Below are 20,616 nucleotides of genomic sequence, written 5' to 3' on the forward strand. Positions count from 1 at the left end.
GGGTATTTCTAAACACAAAACACAAAATACAAATGAGCTCTATTTTATATTGGCCCTAATAATAAACAGCATAGAATTGAACCTTTAAATTCCTGTGAAAATTATGGTGAAGCACAATCAATGGTACTGCTCCTGTCTCTTTAGTTTCTTTTCTATATCACTGCACCAGTAGAATACTAAATCCTGACCAGTGAATACATATTTATGGATTTTTTTTCAAAATACATTTTATCAAAGGAGTATTTTGAAGATAAGGCAAAGTAGCCTATTTTAAGAAAATCCTAAATGAAAAAGTGCACATTTCCATTTCCACCTCTCCCCAATGTATCTAAAATATTTTTATGTTTATTCATGATGTCTGAGAGACTTGTCTACCCTGCAGAGTATGATGCCAATGAGGAAGAAATATCCTGTTGTCTGGCTGTCGTGGGGTTCATTTGTATATATATATATATTTTCATATTTGTGTATGTATATTAGAATAAAATTTTACTTTAACAAAAGTAAACTTTTTAATCTTTATGGAGAAAAAATGGTTTTAACGTCTTAATTAAATGAGCATTTACGTGTTTGGTGTTTTAAAAACGCTGTTTAAAATACTCTGTTGTAAAAAATTCAGTGTTTTTAAAACAATGAGAAGAAAGCTGATGGAACTTAATAAAGTCTCTGAAGTATATTATACTTTTGGAAAAAATACAGAGATTTCAAGAATAGAATGCGATGGAGCATGAGAAAGAAAAGGGGTCCTCGCATGGAAGCTGAGCAGCTTTAGAGGTGATTCTTTCCAAATCTGCGGTCGTTTGTCTTCTAAGAGTTCACGGTATTGGTTCACAGCTGGGAGGAAGCTGTTTAGGCACAGCGAGGGTGACAAGCACGGTGATGCTGCCTGAGCAGAGAGGAGATCAGATGGGCATAACCCTTTCACATTTTTCTGCACTAACCCACTGGTCTCTTCTCTAAAAAGCATTCATGTGCGACAGGGCTAGCCATGCATAAACTCCCCGCCAGGCTTCCTAATGAGTTGACCAAGAACCATGACCAGACCAGGTGGTTAAATTCACGTCAAGGTTTGGCAGCAAGCAGGCACGCCCCAGGCAGGAGTGTGTGACCCCGGTGCTCTGGCGAATGTTGCTGGGGATTTAACAGGAGGAAGACGGCAAGGTTACTTCATTCATTCAGTGTTTCTTGGAAGTCTATCCCGCATAAGGCACTGTGAGTTTGTAGTGAGACTCTTCAGCTATTGTGAGTCTCATTTTTTCACTCAGAGCCTTGAGCTTTAATCTGATCTTTTTATACTTGGGCAACCATTCAGTTGTGTTTATTGAGTGTCCATTCAGCAGGCAGAGAGAAAGGGAGTCTAGGTTCTTGCCCATAAAACAGTTAAAGTGTCACCGAGGAGAGGAACAGTATATATAAGGCAGTTGGGGAACAAGGCAACAATGTATACAACTGCATCCAACACCCAGACCATAAACAGATGTACTGAGCAGAACCGGACATTTGTGGTTGAATTAAAGGGGCAGAGAAATTTGAGGACGACTCAAGGCCACTCCCATTCTCTGGACTCTAGGATTTAATCTCAGTTCCATCAGTCTGAGACCTCAGTGGCTGGTTTATGCATCCAGCAGTTGGTTAGGGCCTGGAAGCCAGCATATGGTACCCAGGTATGTGGGACCTGGTGCTGGAAATTCAGGTTACAACTTTACACCAGAGACTGTCTTTTTCTGAGATGGCAGCTGTATTAGTCATGACTCTGTGGGGACAAGTGAGAGAAACCCAGTCTACAGTGGCTTCAGTAGGAAAGGGAACACTGGCTCTGGAAGGGTACCAGATCTGTTAGAGTTGTAGGGAGAGCTGAGGGACCACAGCGCAAAGAGAGAGCGTCTTTCTTCTAGCGTTGTATGCATACTTCAGGAAGAACTCGGATTGTGGGTCATATGTACCCCTTAGACAGACGACTGTTGTGGTGGTGGGGAGGGGTGGGCTCTGTCCCCAGAAGAGGGACAGGGAAGCTTCCTGGACAGATACAACAGCTACACAGTTCAACCAATTTAAATAGACTCTTGCTTGCCCTGGGGTCACTCCGTGCTGCCCCGGGTCTGCCTAGATAGGCCCTCCAAACTTACTTTATATTCTTATACCCTAAAAATCTTTAAAGCTTTTATACCCAACGGGGCTCTGCTGGCCTCTGGTAAGCATTAATGTTTATACTTATCGCTGTGGTCCTTGGTCTATGAAGCAGTCAGCAGGAAAAGGGCACATCCCTCCTGCATTTCCTGTAATTTTCCCTTTTAAGATAAGCGTATTTTCAAGTCCTTAGGGATAGGGACAGTATTCTTCCCTCCTGTGCTAGTTCGCTGGTATAGGACCAAGCTGGGCAATGGAGTGGGATGAGGGGATGGCTAGTTGCGGCATCAGACTATTTATTCTATTCTCTTGACACATTCTTTTTTTTAAACTTTTTTTGGGGAAAAATCTCAAACTTACAAAGGTTTTAAAGTACACTATAAAAAACATTTCTTTTGCCCCTGAACCATTTGAGAGTAAGATGCCAGCATGATGCCGCGTCACCACCGGATATTTTAGTGTGGCTTTCTTATAAGCCAGGGCATTCTCCTACGTAGTCACAGTACAACCATCAAAATCAAGAGACTACTACTGATTTGTTGCTGTCATCTAATCCTCAGACCCCATTCCCGTTTTGCCAGTTGTCCTAATACCCTTTAGAGCAGAAGCATCCAGTCTAGAGTCATCTGCTGCATTTCCTTGTCCTGTTTCTTTAGCTTCCTTCAACCGGCAACGATTCCTTAGTCATTCAGTGACTTTCATGATGATTTTGAAGGTCAGTTGATGTTCCTCAACTTGAGTTTGGCTGATGTGTCTTCATGACTGTATTGAGGTTAGGCTTCGCAGGCAGGGATTCCATGGACATGGTGCTGTATTCTTTTCCTTGCCTCCTACCAGGTGACACACATTTTTGATTTGATCCATTACTGGTGATGTTCACTTAATCACTTGATTAAGGTCATGTCTGCCAGCCTTCTCCTCTGTAAAATTACTTTTTTCCCCTTTGTAATTAATACGAACTTTGTAGAGAGTCCTTTGAGACTAGATATGCATCCCGGTCCTCTCACCAGACTTTTAATTTGTTCGTTCATGGTTTTTTTTTTTTTTTTTTTTGCGGTACGCGGGCCTCTCACTGTTGTGGAGTCTCCCGTTGCGGAGCACAGGCTCCGGATGTGCAGGCTCAGCGGCCGTGGCTCACGGGCCCAGCCGCTCCGCGGCATGTGGGATCCTCCCAGACCGGGGCACAAACCCGTGTCCCCTGCATCGGCAGGCGGACTCTCAACCACTGCGCCACCAGGGAAGCCCCATTGGTGTATTTTTATCAGTACAGACTTATGATTTCCTATTTAATTCAGTGGGTTATAATCCATCACTATCATTATTTATTTTGGTCCTAAAATGGTCCCACACCTGGCTAGTGTGACCCCATATAAGCAAGTTTCTGTGTCTTTTTGACACAATTCTGTCATTCTTTAGGCACCTCCTTAGTTTCTGACACATGAAGGTATTCTAGGCTCATCTGATATTCTCCCTGTCCATCTTTGGAATCATCTATTTCTCCAAGGATCCCTGTTTTCTTTTAGTGAAGAATGGTTTTAGAAACCAAGCATTAGGGCATTAGGTATGCTTATCGCTATTGGGGTGTTGCTGCTTCCGAAGCCTGGCTCCTGTCATCTTCTATATATTTACTTATTTGACCCCCCCCCGCCCCGTATGTACTAAGTTGCATGTCACTGTGCTGCCTGTCTTTCGCACCCCACACCCGTGGGAGGCTCTGCCATCCTGTAAGGCACTATAGCTCTCCCCTACCTTTAATGGTGGCCACATTGATTTTTAGGCCAGCTTAGGAAACAAATGGAAAGATGTCTTATCATTCAGTATCATAACCCATAACTGCAGTTTTGCTGGGCTTAGTAGATGTGATGGTAAAGTAATACTGGATCAAATTGTAAAGTAACACATACCAGAATGTTACTCTCTGGGCGAGTATCCTTTGTGGGAATAGCCCTGTTGGGAGATCACATGCTCGTGCCATTGATGCCACTGAAGTTCTGTTGCTCAGACAGGTTTGGAACACCTCCTCCTGCGACTGCTTTTATAACTGCCTTACGAGCCAGTTCAGAAACCCAGCCTTGTTACTCTCCTGTCATAGTCCTCCTTAAAAGCAACCAGAGCTACTCAAACATCTTTGGGAAAGTGGTATTATTTCCACCGTGAGCCCCTTAAGAGCTGAGGCTGTCTTCACGTGGCATAGTGTCCAACGCAATAATTGTTGAATAATTCAATGAATGAATCTTATTTTTGGTTCAGTTTTCTCCAGCTTATGTATCAGATTTAGTTCCAGATGACTCAGCTGTTTCCGAAAATGAAATCCACCCTCAAAGTATGAATATTTATCACAGTTGAGAAGAATCAAAAGTATATGTCTCAGGCACTGAATATAATATCAAAAGAGGAATTTTCACTGAGTTTTGAGCAGCCTCAAGAATATGTATATAATGTTCCAAAGCACCCAGTTAGAAGGTGATGACATTCTTTTATTGTCCATATAAGTTGTGGTGTTTGTTAAAAGATTAGCATCACTCTTTTATAGTCAGTCATATTTTATATGCATCATAAACTAAATGCTGAGAGTAAGATCACAGCCACCAGAAATATCTCCCTGTGTTTTATCCTTCACTGATGGTGATTTGTGATCAGAGCTACTAGCTGCAACATCATATAATGCTATTCTCACCACTAAAGAACGTAATACATGTTGTTCAAAGCAATAATATAATAATTATTGATATAAAATATCCATATTCTGCTCCTCCCCTGAGCGTTCTATCTTGTCATTGCCCAAGGCTCTGTCACGTCCCCTTATTATACAAAAGAGGAAAGATCAACGTAGAACAGAGGCAGAGCTTCCCCGAGGGGTTCTGAGAACAAAACAATGATCATGTATGTCAGTGTCTGTTGGTTCCTCCAAATGTTTGTATGACTGAAATATTTAAAAAATTAACAACTTTGGCAATCTTGAAGGAAGAAAACAAAGTTGAACAAATAGAGGAATATGCAGCTCAATATGTGTGATTATGTGTTTGTGGGGTGCATGGGGAGTGGGTAAATGAAGATAGGAGCCACAGACCCTCATGAGGGGTCATTGCCCCTCTTCAGTCTTTAGGTTTGGGTTAGAGGTTGCTGGGCCTCTGTGTGTATTTACCCCGGGAGCTCTTTCAGAGCCCCTGTTATGTCAAGGCAATGTGGGGTTGGGGCTTGGAGAAAAGGATGAGGTTCCAGTCTTCAACTCACAAATTCCGTGTGCCTGCCCTCGAGCAGGTTATTTAACCCCTTTCCTGTCTCTAGAATAGGATGGTCACACAGGTGTATTGGGAGGCTTAGTGAAAGCACCCACCAAATAAATCACATAAATGAAAGTCTATCAAAGTGTTGTTTTCCCTGTGTTTTATATTGTATTAAAAAAAACTCAAGATGGTGGCACTGCTTCCTTTTCACCAACTCGTTTTCTTTCCCAGTCCCTGCCCATTTGTCTCTCTACCAGGGCGGTGCCCACGATAACTTTCCCAGATTGCCATGCCCTATGGGAGACTCCGGCCAGAGTTTATAGGGAAGGTTTCACGGAGGCAGGCTGATAGGCACCTTCATGGGAAGGTTGGATTTCTAGATAGAAAAGCAAGGGAAGGTTCTAAGAGAAGGGCATTTACTATAAGATTTACCATTTATATTTGGGAGATAGGAATACAGACATTCTGATGTTTCTATTAAGGCTGTCAGCCAGAGTCACACGTGCTTCTTATGGTTGGATCAATTGATACACCCGTCCCCTGGATCAGGGAGCAAACTGGAATCAACAGTGCCACCAAGTGGCACCAGGGTAATCAGCAAGTGGAAACACAGACAGCAACTTCTTCCAGGGCATTGGCCAAGTGTCTGTCTCTGTCTCTTTCTTTTTCTAAAAATCAAGGATATTTTCCTTGGCTGGTTAGAGAGAGAATGATCTGGGAAATGAACCTTCCTCTGACATGTGGCAAAGTATAGATAGATGATTCTTCTTTATTAAGAAATCGAAACTGTTGAAGACCTGCCCAACTGAGCATGTCATGGAGGTAGATACCTCTGCATATGTGTATACAGGTCATTTGTAAAAACAGCAGCATGGGGCTGTGTGCTGGGATTTGAGAAGTATTTCGAGGTGCATCGACCAGGAATGAAGGTCCAGGATGATATATACTCTAGACAATTCTAAACAGTATAGACAATAAAAAGGACTATATTTAGGAAAGGAAAACATTTATTATACTCGGTGATATTTTCAGTTTTTATATCGAGGATTTGTTTTTCTGATTGTAAAAGTGCTCACCATGGTAATTTGGAAAATTTATTATTAAAAAAAATACATTTTACTTGTTCAAACGTTTTGTAAGTAACACAGGATGTTAAGATTTTCAAGATATGCAGACGTCTACTTCATCCGTGTCCATTCTTCTGTCATTAAGACAAGAATATATTTGTACTTATGCTGCTGTTTTAACTTTTAGGTCTACTTTTAGATGCAAAAGGTGAGATGAACTTCCAGCCTCAATTGTTGCTTTCCCCATTGCTTGTCTTTTTTCTCACCTGTAGAACACATTATCTATATCCACCCTCCCCTCCATTCCTGAGTTTCAGAATAGTGACTGTGGTGAGAGCCAGAATTCTAGAGTCAGTGTCTGCAGTATTCATTTTACTCGATCGTTTGGCTCTTTGTGGTATTGCTTTCCTAAGCGCTAAAGCACTTTCTTGTGGTCATGAATGGTGTTGGGCTGCTAAAAGCTTTATCAATCCTGTTGTGCCCGAGAGGCATTAACCCCAGAGGAGAGAGATTTCCTCCTACCTTCTGGGTGTATTGGGTGGGACGGACGGGTGCTAGGGGATTTCTGAACGAGATGGAAGTGAGGCACAGAACACCAGGAGGGTGAGTGGAACCAACAGAACATCGGATGAATTCTAACTATGAAAAAGACCATGGTTTTATTTTTACTCTCAAAAGTAATTTAAAACTTACCTTACTGTGCAGCAAATACGAAGGGGATAAGTGAGGTAAGAAGCTTTTATTTCTTTTTCCTCATTTTTTTTTTAAAAAAGAAAGGTAGATGAAGCATGGTTTTTCAGTACTGCTCAGACCAAAAAGCAAGGTAGACTCTAACAACCTTAATTTAAAAATAAGTATTATAATGTAGATAATTTTTGGATTTGGATGGCTATTATTTTAATATATTATTTTTATTATGATTAAAATATGATTTAAATTTACTATGTAAACCGTCTTTAAGTGTTCAGTTCTGTGGCATTAAGTACGTTCACATTGTTGTGCAGTCATCACCACCATCCATCTCTAGAACTTTTTAATCTTCCCAAACTGAAACTCTGTACCCATTAAACAATAACTCCCCATTCTCCTCTCCTCCTGGCCACTGGCAACCACCATTCCACTTTCTTTTTTTTTTCTTTTTTTTTTTTTTTTTTGCGGTACGCGGGCCTCTCGCTGTTGTGACCTCTCCCGTTGTGGAGCGCAGGCTCATCGGCCATGGCTCACGGGCCCAGCCACTGCGGCATGTGGGATCTTCCCAGACCGGGGCACGAACCCATGTCCCCTGCATCGGCAGGCGGACTCCCAACCACTGCGCCACCAGGGAAGCCCCACCATTCCACTTTCTATCTTTATGAACTGATCACTGTAGGTACCTCATATACATGGGATCATACCGTATTTGTCCTTTTGTGACTGGCTTAAATTGCTTAGCATGATGTCTTCAAGATTCATGTGTTTTAGCATGTGTCAGAACTTCCTTCCTCTTTAAGGCTGAATAGTATTCCATTGTATGTATATATCACATTTTGTTTATTTATTCACCCATCAGTGGGCACTTGGGTTACTTCCTCTTTTTGGCTGTGGTGAGTAATGCTGCTATGACCATGGATGCACAAATTCCTGTTGGAGTTCCTGCTTTCAGTTCTTTTAGGTATATACCCAGAAGTGGAGTTGCTAGGTCATATGGTAATTCTATATTTAATTTTTTTAGAAACTACCATACCGTTTTCCACAGCGGCTACACCATTTTACACGCCTGCAATGAACAAGGGTTCCAATTTCTCCACATCCTTGCCAACACTTGTTAGTATTCTTTTTTTATAATAGCCACCTTAATGTGTGTGAAGTGGTATCTCGTTGTGGTTTTGGTTTGCATTTCTCTAATGATTAGTGATGTTGAGCATCCTTTCATGTGACTAGTGGCCATTTGTAGATTTCCTTTGGAGAAACGTCCGTTCAAGGCCTTTGCTTATTTTAAAATTGGGTTGTTTGTTATTTTGTTGCTGAGTTGTAGGAGTTCTTTGTGTATTCTGGATACCCATCCCTTATCAGATAAAGGATTTGCAGATATTTTCTTAGGTTGGCTGTATTTAAGTGGATTGATGATTTAAGTGGATGATACCTGGGCTGAGAAAATCTACCATTCGAGTGATGTAACTTAGTAGACAACTGCTGAAAGCTAAGGTTCGAAGAAAATAAAGGTTACCCTCTGGACAGGCAGTCCACGCTAGAGAGCGGGGGCAGAATCTTTCACTTTGGGGCAGCCACATCATCGGGAAGGGCTGGGTTTGCAAGTGTAAAACAGCTCCTGCCACCTCTTCTCCTCAGTGTGATAGGTTGGTTATGTGAAATCATTGCCATTTGGTGTAACATCACAGATCACTGATGTAACCGTGTGAGACCCAGGTAATCAAGTTAACGACGGAGCTGTTCTTAGGTCTTGTTACTTCAGGGGATTGAAGAAGAAAAACAAGCTCTCCGTTTACAGCTCACCTGTTATCAGCCAGTGACACAGCCCAGTTAGTCTCCAACCATTTTAAAGAAATGAAGAAATGGGTGGGTGTTCCAGAGGTGTTTTCCCCTTAGCATTTATTTATGTAAGTATTCGTTGCTAGATCCCTTCATGGGTTTGTAATTCAAAATGTTATCATTGTATTTCGAGAGTGGGTATGCCACTCTTATTTCAGAACAGAGAAACATTTCTTTTATCTTATTTTCTTTTTTTCGTGATAGTCCTAAAGGAATCCCACAGAAGCCGATGGCAGGATCTCTGCCTGTGACGAGCCATCAACCTCACTGGACCTGGGTCTAAACAGGCATAGGAGGTGTGGAGTAAACATATTTATAAGTACAAGCAGACACACTTAAAATGATGCATGTTTATGCTAAAGGATGAACTGGGATGGTCCATAGGCCTGGGGGTGGGGAGAAAACATGAAAGGGCGAGGATTTTTTTTTTTTTTTTGCAGTACGCGGGCCTCTCATTGTTGTGGCCTCTCCTGTTGCGGAGCACAGGCTCTGGACGCGCAGGCTCAGCGGCCATGGCTCACGGGCCCAGCCGCTCCGCGGCATGTGGGATCTTCCCGGACCGGGGCACGAACCCGTGTCCCCTGCATCGGCAGGCGGACTCTCAACCACTGTGCCACCAGAGAAGCCCCTGGGGCAAGGATTTTTGAGCATAGCTTTGAAAGACGGCAATAACATGAATTGGCATAAAAACAAGATTATAGTTGTAGTAGGCACTTTATAGCATCATCGTCTCTTTTCCTCCTTGCTATGTGTAACAGGATTCATGGAAATCCATTGGGTCTGAGGATTTGTTTGCGGGGGGGATAGTAGGAGAAAGAAAGTAGTGAGATTATTGAACATAATAAACGAGGGCCCTTTTCCAGGGTTGAGGAATGCACAGCCTCTTGAGCGCGCACGGAAGGCCTTTCCAGCTCTGCGGTCCCTCTTTATGGAGGCCACGCAGCACGCACTTCTTTGTCCCAGCATAGCGGAGGTGCCGGCTCATTTTGTCTCTAACTAGAGTAGAATTGACCTGACAGCTGAGTCCCGAGCTGCTGGTGGGAGTTGGCCCAGAGCCACCTTGCTGCACCCTTCATGTTCTCCTCCTTCTGTCCCTTGTTCTCCCCGTGATGGCAGCCAAAAGCCCTGTGGCCCGTCTCCTCTGTGCAGTGTACCTTTCAGTTGTCCTAGCACCTGTTTCAGAGGATTCTGTTATTGGCTTCTGATAAACGTGGCACCTCCAGGGGAGTGGGTTGAATGGTGGCCCCGAAAGATATGTCAGCCCAGAGTCTCGGCATGTGATCCTCTTTGGAATAGTGGTCTTTGCAGATGCAATGAAGGTGCAGCTCTCTAGATGAGATCGTCCTGGATTAGGAACGGCCCTAAATCCAGTGACAAGTGTCCTTATAAGAGACAGAAAAGGAGAAGACACACAGGGCCTAAGAGGGGAGGGCCATGTGAAGATGGAGGCTGAGAGTGGAGTGATGCCTCCAGAAGACAAGGAACGCCAAGGATGGCCTGGCAGTCACCAGATGCGGGGAGGGTCATGGAACGGATTCTCCCTCAGAACCTCCTGGAAGAACCAACCCTGCCAAAATCTTGATTTCAGACTTCAGGCCTCCAGAACTGTGGGAGAATATATGTCTGTTGTTTTAAGCCTCCAGGTTTGTGGTAATTTGTTGTGGCAGCCCTAGGAAACCAGCCCATTCCGTGTGTTGGACATGTTAGCTAAGTGGTCCTTATATGAATAGATGGACACGGAGAGCTTTAGGACTGAAAGAAACCTGGAGACACTAATTCAGTCATTTTTTTTTTTTTTTTTTTTTTTAGCTCTGGCTGCACATTAGAATCATCTGGAGAACTTTTAAAAAGGATAGATGCTGGATCCCTAAACCTAAAACAACCAAATCAGAATCTCAGGGGGCTGGGTTAAGGGATTAAAAAAAAATTTTTTTTTTTAAGTTTGAAAGCATCCCAGGTGATTTGAATGCCTGGGTTCAGAACCACTGATCTCTTCGAGCTGTCCCATTTTTACAGATGAGGAAACCAAGAGTCAGCAAAGCTGCCCTGTGGGCCAAAGAAAACCTTAAAACATCCTTCTGTCAAGGCTGGGAAGGACAAAAACAACTCATTCAGGCAGACGAATGAGTGTGTTGGTAAAAATAAAGATTTAGGGAAAAAAGGGGAAGAAATTCATGAATTCGTTTCATTTTGGGGTTTTAGTAGACACTAGTGATGAAGAGGGGGAGGAAGAACTCATTTGCTAATATTTTCAAGGGGCCTCCCCCCAGTCCTGTATTTAAAGAGCATTTGTTCACGTAATACAAGAAATGTTTCCCTTCTTATACATGCATGCCAGTATAAAATATTTATGAATATTATTACCACCTAAAATGAGATTTTCAGTTTCTTCTTATTCCCTTAAGGAATTTGAATAGAGCCTAGATTTCTCTATGGCAAAGGAAATGAATAATTGTGTTTAAAGTCTTATTATGGTGTTTTAGTAAATAACATAGAAGATTTAATGTTCAGAGTAATTGTTAGGGAAAAAAAAAGAGTGTCTGTTGAAACAGGACCTTGGATCAGGGCTGTGGTATTAAATCTAATCACCCCACTTAGGCTGTCCCTCCTTCGGAGACTCATAAAGATAAGGGTAACAGGGTAATTGGGATATTGTGTACTCTTTAAAACAACATGATTTAGTCCAAGTAGGAATCGCTGGGTCTCTAAATTAATCCCCTGGGGAACAAATGAAAAATATATATGTGATCTATTGTCGAGGTATATAGTTCGGTGGTTTGATATCTTTTGGAGTGTCTCACATTAATCTGTCATTAATTTTCACCAGGGCAGTCTTGACGGTGATTAAAGCATACCTAGATAATCAGAAGCTAAAGAAGCCCACGGAGAGATTTACTTAAATGATCTAATCAGCTTTTCTTTTCATAGAAGACACAAAACTGAGGTCCTGATGACTGGAGGGCATTAACAGTCCCAGGGCACTTTTCACAAGAGTCCGGGTATTTAGCCCCAGTGTCCTGGCCAAATTCCAACTCAAGTAATGCCATTTTGTCTCCCGAAAAGTCCCCCTGCAGCTACCAGTGGATACAGTATTATTCTTCCCTTCCTGTCCGAAGTGTGAGGCTTTGTGTGGACGTGGCACTGTGTGCAGCAAATCCGATGCTTCATTTCTATTATGAGGGCCTGCGTCTCGGCTAAGCTGCCACAAGTACGTGGTAGGGGATATTTACGTGACTTGCACTAACAGGAGAAAATGGCGTTAAGACGTATTCTTTCAGAAAACTTGTTTATGTCTTTTGTAAAAATTGATGGTGTGATTAATATTATTAGATAATCATCAGACAGGAATACATGTACGTGCATTTTAATCTCTTTGTACGTTATTTTGTTCTGTAGAGGGGTAGAAACAACTATGATGACCAGTGACCCATGCCAGGTTGTATTAAAATGTGTAAAATCAAGCATTTCTTAGTTTGTTTAGAAAATGTAAAGAAAGATTAGAAATGCTCAAAAAAGCAGAAGACGTAAGTGTGGAGTGACGAGATTCTCGATGCCCTCCCTGGTTAATTGGCCTAAGGCTCATTGAGAAAATTCTGATTCAGGGAGAAAAGAGATTAATTCTTTTGGCCTGGGCACTGGTTTCATAACAGCAAACCTGGACAGCTTGACAAACTATTTCTGGAATCCTGTGTTTTTTGAAACAGTCTGTTCACTTAGAGGGAAAATTTCCAGTTGGTTTGCGTGAGCCTGATGCCACAGGGGAGAGTTGGCTGTTTTGTGTGAACAGGACAGCTGATGACGCTCGGAAGTGCCCCATGTCATTTCTTTCTTGGGAGATTGAGAAACCAATACAGAACCTCTTGAGAGGTTAAGGGATACCAAGGCAGAAAGCTGGGAGAAAAGCTGGTTCCATATGAATTGGAAAATAGTCATGATGAAGAAGATGAGAAAGTTCCAACGGTACCAGGAGGTACCCTAGATATTTTAGGTTGTAAAGGTCGAAACTTACAGAATTAGATTATTAGCCAGTATTTAGACATTCAAGCTCCCTTTCTCATTATTTCCTCCTTTGACATTGGTTAGGACTTTTTGGTTGCAAGTGACAGAAAGGCAACGCAAACTAGCCTAAAGCAGAAGAGAGGATGTACTGCTTTGTTCGCTGATGGCTGAAAAGCCCAGGTGTCAGTGGGTCCTGGGGTTATCATCAGGTTTCAGCTCTTCTGTCTCCTAACTCTTTTCCGGGTAGCCTCTTTCCTTATGATGATAGCAAGATAGCTTTTAAGCAAGCTTCAGCCTTATATCCTAGCCAGCTCCGCAGAAAGAGCTTTCCTTCCCCATTAGTTTGAATGAAAACTTCAAGATTATTTGCCTGGGTCTGATTTTAGTCACATGCCCATGTCTGTGGCCAGGAGGACGAGACAAACTGAAGAGGTGGGGCTTCGAGCAGCCACACTCAGACCAGAGGGACTGGGTCATTCCAAAGGGAAGAGCAAGTTGATGCTACCAGAGGAGGCACATGGATGCTGAACACCGAAATGCAGACATCCGTCCCGGACATGTAAATTATAATGCATTTATTTAAAGGTGCTCACCTACACTTTTTTGACCTTATAGAAGGGTTCAACACATGTGACTATACACACGTAAAGTGGAGAATCACGGAGCTGGCCTCCTAGCCTTGTTTCCCACCCGGTAGAGAAATTCACAATTTCAGTGTCCATGCTAAGTAGTCTTTCAGCTTCTACTTGAATTCCTTTGAAGATCTTAAGTTTGTTACTCCGTAAGTGCGTGTATACCATTTTAATAGGAAGTTCTTCTTTACCACCGTAAGTTGAGAGTTTCCCCTCTCCTCTCTTGACTTTGTGCTAATGGTCCCTTTTCTGCCTTTTGGAGTCACGTGGAGTAAATTTAATCTTTCTAAGCCACGGTCTCGTGGCTCTTTCAAATTCCGTCTTGTCTCTTGGCTACACACACCTATTTCTCTTCATTGTACACTTCTCTCCCCGCTTCCTCCTGTTCCTTCTTTTTTATAATATAAAGAAACCTTATAGGTGCTCATTATTGGAGGAAACTCTGTGTCTCCAAATTCATGGCAATTGTTGGACATGTAATTCATCTTTAGAAGTTTCTCAAGTTTCTCATGAATTACAGTTTGAGGCTCAATATAGAGTTTGTCATGAAAGTGAATTTAAAAACTAGCACTCTCAGACATTTATGTATTCAATTTGAAAAGTAAAGTGAAATTATTTCAGAAACACAGGCCTTTAAACTTCGTTGGTGTGTGTTCTAAACATTCTAAAGATGGGCATGATGACAATAATTGTCAAGTGTCCTAAAATAGTCCATGGATATAAATACTCAGTTAACCTGTAAGAGAATAATGATGTTGTAGATCGGAATTAAGATTCTAACGCACACTTGACCTAGTAAATGAACTCTTAAGGAATGTCTCATTGTTCTCCCTTGTGTTACTGTGTTTTTAGTACAGTAAGTCCACGCCAAGAATATTAAAATCTTGGCTTTTTAGAGGAAATTCAGAGGCTTAAAATAAAACTTCTTTATTAGTGATTCTCTACTAGCCATTGACGTTTCTGGATCAGTGTCATTTTCCTTTAGCTAAATGTCTTAAACAGATTTGTCTTAGAAAAAGTGTATATTGTTCTATTTCCTGTTTTTTCTACTTTAAATCGATCTCTTTTAATCACTAAATTTTGTTAGTTCTTAACCTTTATTTTTGTCTATAAGCATTAGCAAGAATAAGTTTGATCAACATTGAGTTGCTATCATCTTTATAAGAAATGCAGTAGTAGCAAATTTATTCATTTATCTAGGTGATGATTACTCTTTTCATGAAAAAGTTCTCATTTAATAATATTTTTCCAGCAACTGCAACATATATGTCTGGTGGGTAAAAGTCTGGGGAAAAAGAAATTTGGCATCTTTAAGAAGTTTACACTTCTTACAAGGCAGGGAGGAGAAGCCGAGTGGACTTTACATAGAGTTATCCAAGCCTATGAGAATGGAGGGAAGTGACCCAAGTCTTAGGAAGATTGTTCTTCACTCTCTCATTTTCCATACAGCTTAATGCTGATGTGGAGAGACTGATGGATCCTGAGTTGGCAGAACTATTAGTCTAAGAGGAGGATGAATTGAGGATGCAGGTGTGGAAGGACAGAGAGGAAGGCTAACACGGAACCGGGTGGAAGAAAGGTGTGCAGCTGCCGATGGTAAGACCAGAAGAGCAACTTGTCACATGCAGTTTCGACTGAAACCCATCACCCCGGCTTTGTTAATGTTTTTACCTAGTGCAATTTCTTTTCCAGTGACTGTTCCAGGAATAACGTGCCAGATGGAGTGAAAGTGTTACTGGGTCGAATGAAATCCTATTACTAGTCCCATCTGCTCACGGCCCCTGGGGCTTTGCAGCTGCAGGATTAAAGACTAATCCTGAGTGACAGACGCTAAAGGGGCAATCCTCATACATAGTAGCTGCTCAGTAAATGCCATTGGATTTGAGTGAAGACATTAGTGATTGATGGGGCTGCCTTTGCAATAAGAAACATGAGTTAAGACATGAACATGTTTTAGAACAGTTTCTGCCTACAATTCAGAAGGAAACACTTCGGTCTTTCCCATCTTTCTTTCTTCTTAAACAAATACTTTCTGAACACCTGCTAAGTACTTAACTCATTTTAGGTACTGTGTGTGGAAAAACAGTCATATAATCCCAGCTTTTTATGAGGTTGAGGCTGTGTACCTAATTTTTTGTCCTCTAACACAAGCTTTAAAAAAATCATCTCAAATCCTCCCGAATTATTGCCAAGTTTGAAGAAAACAAAACAGCACTTTTATTCATTTGTATGTTAGAGTGTGTTAAGCAGAAAATTGTGATCAATTTCACAATGTAAATATAAAACAGACTGGAAAGGATTCTGTGTTCCTCTGAAACTAAAGTGTATGCCGTGGTCAGATTTTTCTCTTCACTCAAAGTGAGGTTTCTCCCTGTTCCTTAAAGGCGCTTCCGTGTATAGTTCAGTGCCATCCAGGAATAAACCCTTTCAGTGACTCATTATTGGGCAGCCTCGCTATATAGGGAGAACTACCTGTACTAAATATTTGTTACAACACACCTTGCTAATATCAGTTAAAAAGCCCCTCTGCTGATTTGTTTCTTCCCTCCAGTTGCCTATCTCATTCTCAAGATTTTTTTTCTTCTGCTTGCACAAATCAATTTCCTTTTTCGGGCTGCTTTTTCCCCTCACCCCGTCTGTCTGTACATCTCTACGGCACCTATCACCATAGCACCCATTTAATAGTATCTGTGCTAATTATCCTATCTTTAAGACACAGTGGCTTGGTTTGTTAGAACAGAATTTATACTGCATTTCTAATTATGGGCATTTATAGGTAATTGCTTAATTTTGATGTGGTAAGAACATGGTTTGCCATATTTTTAGAAATAGTAATTAGAAATGCATCTCCTAAAATCATTACTTTAAAAACGTCATTAACACGAATAAAGAAGCAGAATAATTTAATTAGTAAAAGTTAATAAAAACTTTCAGTTGCCTTAAATGGTCAATAAAACTGAAGGGGATTGTGTGTATTATTAATTTTTTTCTTAAAGTTGAGTCAGATCCCTATATGCTGGATGTGAACTCATGAATTTTCTTTTTCTGTATCCTTGGCCATTGTGTTTATGATTATTGTGGTGGTTGACCTGGATTGTTTTTCTGAGTAGGAAACACCCTCAACAGATAAAAATCAGCGCTTATCTTGGCTTTGCAGTAAAAATCCCAAAATAGCGTAAAAGTTTTTAAGGAGTGAACAGATCTGTAGAAATCAGAAAGGAAATATGTATGTGTTTTTAGAAATCTCATTTGAATTCAGGTTGTTTTTTGACCTCTACTATATATTTAAATAGGTACTAGTTTTCTATTTTAAGCCTCCATCATTGCTGTGGTTTTTAAACAACAAAGCAAAACAAAATAAAACAAAAATCCCAAGTGGAAAAAAAAAAAACTGTAACTCCAGAGATATTTAAAAGCATTTCTGTAGAGACACAGACGTAGAGAACAAACAGAGAACAAACATATGGATACCAAGGGGGAAAGGGAGGTGGTGGGATGAATTGGGAGATTGGGATTAACATCTATACACTATTGATACTATGTATAAAATAGATAACTAATGAGAACCTACTGTATAGCACAGGGAACTCTACTCAGTGCTCTGTGGTGATCTAAATGAGAAGGAAATCCAGAAAAGGGGAGATGTGTGTATACACACAGCTGATTCACTTTGCTGTACAGTATAAACTAACACAATATTGTAAAGCAACTATACTCCAATAAAAATTAAAATCAAAAAAACATTTCTGTTCTACAGTGGGAATCAGAAGGAAAATATAACCAACATTGATTCTAAAAGTTTGAATAGAAAACCTTGATAATCTCAGTCATGTTTCCATGGATTTCATTAAAGAGACATTCCAGCTCCATGGTACTCATTACAATTTATTCATTAAATTTAATTAAATGTAATTCTAATGTTAGTCTAAAATATTAGGTCTCTAATAACTATTAGTGGTTTGATATTAATTGCGAACTTAGAGCATTAGGTACCATGCAGGACAGAAGCCACAGCCTGTGTCCTTGATAGCACATGGGGAGCGATGTAGGAGCAGGGCCATGCATGTGACGTGTGCAAGGGTGGACACCCGAGGAGGTTAGAAATAAGGTGGAAGGTATGAGGGAACAAGATCGTAACTGCGTGTGTGGTTGAGCGTCTCTTTTAAACACCAGGGCTTTGGCTATGTCCTTCAGTCCCTGGAGCAATTGGGCATATATTGTAATGTCCCAAGTGTCCCCAAGCTGAAATCACTCTGGCTTTCATATACCTGTGGCCTTTTGTGCAACCTTTATTTCTAATGCTTTATCTTTTATATACTCAACTTCCACTTTTGGTTCTCCTTTGCAGCAAAATCATTCTTGTAGATTCATCTTCTTGACCGCAGCTTGGCCACCCCTCCCTTCTTTGTGCTCTTTAGGTGTACACTCTTCTCAGATACTCAATACGTTAAAAAAAATTGATGCCACAGCACTGTCACCTTCCCGAGATCCCATTTCAAGTCCTACTTCTGTTGTGTGTAGCAGTAATAACTAGACCAGTGGGGGATTTAGGGGTTGGCCGGGTAAGACACATATCTAAATCCTTCAGATATGGAAACAAAGGAACAAAATTTCTAACAGCACTCCTGGGCATACATAACAGATTCCTTTTTTTTTCCCCCTCTTAAACTTTTTTAATGAGTCTCAAATTCTGTGACAGATTTTTGGTCAAGTTGTTTCTATTGCAAAGTACTGAGTTTAAAAAGTAATAACTTAAAACTGCCACACACAAAACAAATGGTCCACAACACATTCTCCTTTCCTTCTGAAGGTTTTACGATGCAGTGTTATCATTAACCAGTCTTTTGCTATTAAACTTAAATGGCCAATTGAGACAAACAGTTCTGAGACCGATCTTCCACCACTGATTAAGACTGAGGTGACAGGTGTTGGGGATAATATTCATTTAGCCTTCTGAGCTTTCTGGGCAGACTTGGTGACCTTGCCAGCTCCAGCTGCCTTGTCCACTGCTTTGATGACACTCACAGCAACCGTCTGTCTCATGTCAGGAACAGCAAAGCGGCCCAGAGGGGGATAGTCAGAGAAGCTCTCAGCACACATGGGTTTGCCAGGAACCGTATCAACGATGGCAGCATCACCAGATTTCAAGAATTTGGGCTCATCTTCCAGCTTTTTCCCAGAACAATGATCAATCCTCTTCAGCTCAGCAAACTTGCAAGCAGCGTGAGCTGTGTGACAATCCGGCACAGGTGCATAGCCAGCACTGCTTTGGCCTGGATGGTTCAAGATAACCACCTGAGCTGTGAAGCCAGCTGCTTCCATCGGTGGGTCATTTTTGCTCTCACCAGCCACATTGCCACGACGAACATCTTTGACAGACACGTTCTTGACATGGAAGCCCACGTTGTCCCCAGGAAGGGCTTCACTCAAAGCTTCCTGGTGCGTTTCAACAGACTTCAGTTGACTGGAGCAAAGGTGACCACCATGCCAGGTTTGAGAACACCAGTCTCCACTCGACCCACAGGGACAGTACCAATACCACCAATTTTGTAGACGTCCTGGAGGGGCAAACGCAAGGGCTTGTCAGTTGAGCGAGTTGGTGGCAGGACGCCATCCAGAGCTTCAGGCAGTGTGGTTCCACTGGCACTGCCATCCTTACGGGTGACTCTCCATCCCTTGAACCACGGCATGTTAGCTCTTGGCTCCAGCATGTTTTCACCATTCCGGCCAGAAACAGGCACAAAAGCTGCTGTGTCGGGGTCGTAGCCAGTTTTCTGAATGGAGGTGCTGACTTCCTTAACAGTTTCCTCGTGTCTCTTCCGGCTGTAGGGTGGCTCGGTGGAATCCGTTTTGTTGACTCCAACAATTAGTTGGTTCACACCCAGAGTGTAGGCCAGAAGGGCATGCTCACGGGTCTGCCCGTTCTTGGAAATACCTGCTTCAAATTCACCAACGCCAGCAGCAGCCATCAGGACAGCACGGTCAGCCCAGGATGTGCCTGTCATCATGTTTTTGATGAAGCCTCTGTGTCCTGGGGCATCAGTGGTGGTCACATAGTCCTTGCTGGTCTCGAATTTCCATAGGGAGATATCAGTGGTGATACCACGCTCGAGTTCAGCTTTCAGTTTGTCCAAGACCCAGGCATACTTGAAGGAGCCCTTTCCCATCTCGGTAGCCTTCTTCTCTAAACTTTTCAATGGTTCTCTTATCAATCCCACCACATTTGTAGATCAGATGGCCAGGAGTGGTAGACTTCCCCGAATCTACGTGTCCGATGACAACGATGTTGATGTCTCCTTTCCCATTTTTGCTTAGGTTCAGCAGTGGTTTTCCTGACACCTGTGTCCTGGCGGAAAGCCCGTTGCGAAAAAGCCAGATTCCTTTCAAAATCTCATTTCTTTCTCTTTATTGCCTTTTCTTGCTTCCCCTCCCCCAACTTTTTCTGTCTTTCACCCTAACACGTTGTGATAGAGCGTTTTCTTAGTTCAGAGGCTAAGAATTTAGCTGTATTGATTTGTCACATCGCACCTGCTGAAATCCTAATGGAAAAAAAACTTGGCACATGAAATAGAAGTCAGTCTGATAAAATTAAACCTCACAAATGATGCAGCTGCTGTGTACATAGAGAACGCGATCCGCATCTTCATCACTGACGGCTTCAGTATTCTCATTTTACATCTTGGCTCTTTTCATTGGGCTTGCATTTTGCATGTTGGGAAAGTACATTTTGGGATGGTCATTTCATCCTGAAGAAGCAGACACTTGATTCATATGGCTATGTGATTGCGTCTGTAACTTAGGTGCACGTAAACTGTGATAATTTACAGATTATTATCTGTAGAGCCGACCCAGGTACAACTTCTGCAGAGGAGAAGCTGATGCCAAGTAGGTGGCTCAATCCTGAGGGACTGTGAGGCCGAGGAGGACGCACCCATCTTTAGGGGCAAAAACATCATTTAAAGGAAGAATAATATACTTTCTGGGGGGTAAATCTGAAGTGTTTTACTTCTTCCTAGGATCTCTGATTATTTTATT

At 41.9% G+C, this 20,616-nt stretch overlaps 1 protein-coding gene and 1 pseudogene across 2 annotated transcripts in view; one reads left to right on the top strand and one right to left on the bottom strand.

Moving 5' to 3' along the window:
- NEBL (nebulette) overlaps positions 1 to 20,616 on the top strand; it is a 339,860-nt gene that overhangs the window by 72,631 nt on the left and 246,613 nt on the right. The window lies entirely within an intron of this gene.
- LOC115842284 (elongation factor 1-alpha 1-like) lies at positions 18,324 to 19,763 on the bottom strand (annotated as a pseudogene).

The sequence above is a fragment of the Globicephala melas genome, chromosome 2 (assembly GCF_963455315.2).
Source record: "Globicephala melas chromosome 2, mGloMel1.2, whole genome shotgun sequence".
Taxonomy (NCBI): domain Eukaryota; kingdom Metazoa; phylum Chordata; class Mammalia; order Artiodactyla; family Delphinidae; genus Globicephala; species Globicephala melas.